Source organism: Tamandua tetradactyla, chromosome 8, assembly GCF_023851605.1.
Source record: "Tamandua tetradactyla isolate mTamTet1 chromosome 8, mTamTet1.pri, whole genome shotgun sequence".
NCBI classification, from domain to species: domain Eukaryota; kingdom Metazoa; phylum Chordata; class Mammalia; order Pilosa; family Myrmecophagidae; genus Tamandua; species Tamandua tetradactyla.
Window position 1 is genome coordinate 30,221,884 of NC_135334.1, and position 2,258 is coordinate 30,224,141.

The following is a 2,258-nucleotide window of genomic DNA, read 5'->3' on the forward strand; positions in this document are numbered from 1 at the left end:
GGAGTAGGATTCCATAAAGAGTGAGGAGAGTGATTAAAAGTTGAGTAGCCATCAACAGTGAGGAGGGGAAGAGAATGGCAAGACTCTCTTAAGATCGGCAACATGTGAAGGAGGTTTGGAAGTGAAACTGGGGACCCCAAATACCCTTACTTTAAGTACGTGGAGCTGTTTCTAGAGGGCTGAGGGGGGAAGGGGTGAGGGAGTATCCTCAAGAGAGAGCCAGGTTTTAATTAAGGCATGAGAGGAAGTTGAAGAGAATATAAGAGAGTTTGCTGATTGCAGATTGGGTACAAGGACCCAAACTGAAAGATTTGTGAGGCAAGAGAATGGATCAGAACTGGCATATATGGAACAGTATAGAGATTTGAGCTTGGGATAATAGGGTGTGAGGCATGATGGGACTGCTCTTGATATTCTCACAGAGGAGTGTGGGAACCTGTTGCACTGGGTGGTTCTCCCTTAGCAGTATGGCAGCTCCCAGGGAGAGTGGTTGGGTTTGTTGTTCTTACTCATTTTTGGGTCCCCAGAATGTAATATGCTGCCTTCTTCTGAGTCAACAGGTTCTTATGCATCTGGCCCTCTAAAAGTCACAGCTGTCTGTACCACCAGAACTAAAGCCAGAAAAACTTGATAGTTCCTGTTTCCAGAGGAAGATTCACAAAAGGAGTTCAGAATTTAGTAATAAAATTCACTAAGGAACTATATCTCTGTTTTAGCTGCATAAATATGAGTTGTTTTCTTTTCGGCTTAGCCTTTATCAAAAACTTCACCAGGAAATATTTTTACTATTTAAACATGGCTTTCCACTGGGATTACATTTTATGTAAACATCAGTTCTGAATGATTGTTTGTCTTGGTATTCTGTATAAAGTAAAGTGTGTTTACTTTATGAACATTTATCTGCATTTAAAGTGATAGGCTCTGGGAACATTTGTTACTAGGAGTGCACTTGATGCTTACAAACAGCAAAATTTGATACACTTTGTGAATATTTGATACTTATAAAAATTAAGTTTTCTTCTGTTGTGTAGCATTAAATGTGTAACAGCGAAATAATTGCAATTTTGAAAACTACACAAATCATAGATTATCTTAACCAACATAGTATTCATAGTTTCTTGGAAATTAGTGAAGTCTTTTCAGATTTACCAAAAAGTCAGGGATGAGTTTAGACAATTAGAATTTATTTGACCCAGTGCTCCGCATCACCCACCTCAGATAATGCAGAAACATGTCCTGCTTCTGGAGTTTTTGTAATACTACATGATCTCTTGTCTATATGGACTATCTGTTATGCTGAGATAATACATTTATGGTATCTGCATCTATCTTTTGCTTAAAAATAAATCAAAACTATTTGAAGTAGAAATTAGAGAGCCATCATTCAAGAATGGTGGGTCTTATTCCAATTTATATTCAATAAATTTCCCTTGAATTTCCAATATTTACACCAGAAGCTGATTTTTCAGTTCACGACTTTTCAAGGAAATAGACATTTCCACTGAAGAAGCATGTATCTAGCTCATGCTTTCAGGTCAAGTCAGTGAGTGCTCAAGCCCTGGCCAGTTAGCCAAAGATAGGTACTATTTTCTGAAAGCCTCTAATTTACAAGCATTCATTCATTTAACATGTGAGTGCCTAACTGTGTGTGCCAGCACTGTGGAAATGCTGAAGATACAATGGGGAATAAAACTCTAATCAAGTTTATATTCTGTACTGAAATGCATTTAACCAGACAGCCTACTTCCTTGTCTTCTCATAGTGCAGCAGTGCTTCCATTGGTCTTTGCTAATGGCAAGGCTGAACCAAGGTGCAAGCAATTCACTTTATTTGCATTGAGAATCCTTGCTGATCAAAGGGCTCCCTAATGAGCCAAAGCCTGGCAGAGTTGTCAATTGGGTGGGAAGAGTGGCTGATTTATAACAAAGATATAACCATCAGAGACCCTGTCCTCCTTCCTTCCATGACTTTATCTCACTTCTGACATCAGCCCTAGTGCCATTTCTCTTTGCCATACCCTGGATCTTTGATGACCTATCTTAGTTCCCCAGTCCTTTCCTCATGCTTCATCTAGACATAGCGTTCCTTTATTTAGTAACTCTCATTCATTTTGTGTAGGGAGTTTAAAAAAGGAGTATATAATATGTACATTTTCTGCCTTCTAAGAACTTTTATTGAAGGTTTAAGACATTTGAATATGATCATAAAGAAAAGTGTCTGAACTAGAAAACTGTTTTGAGCAATGGTAACAAGGCGTG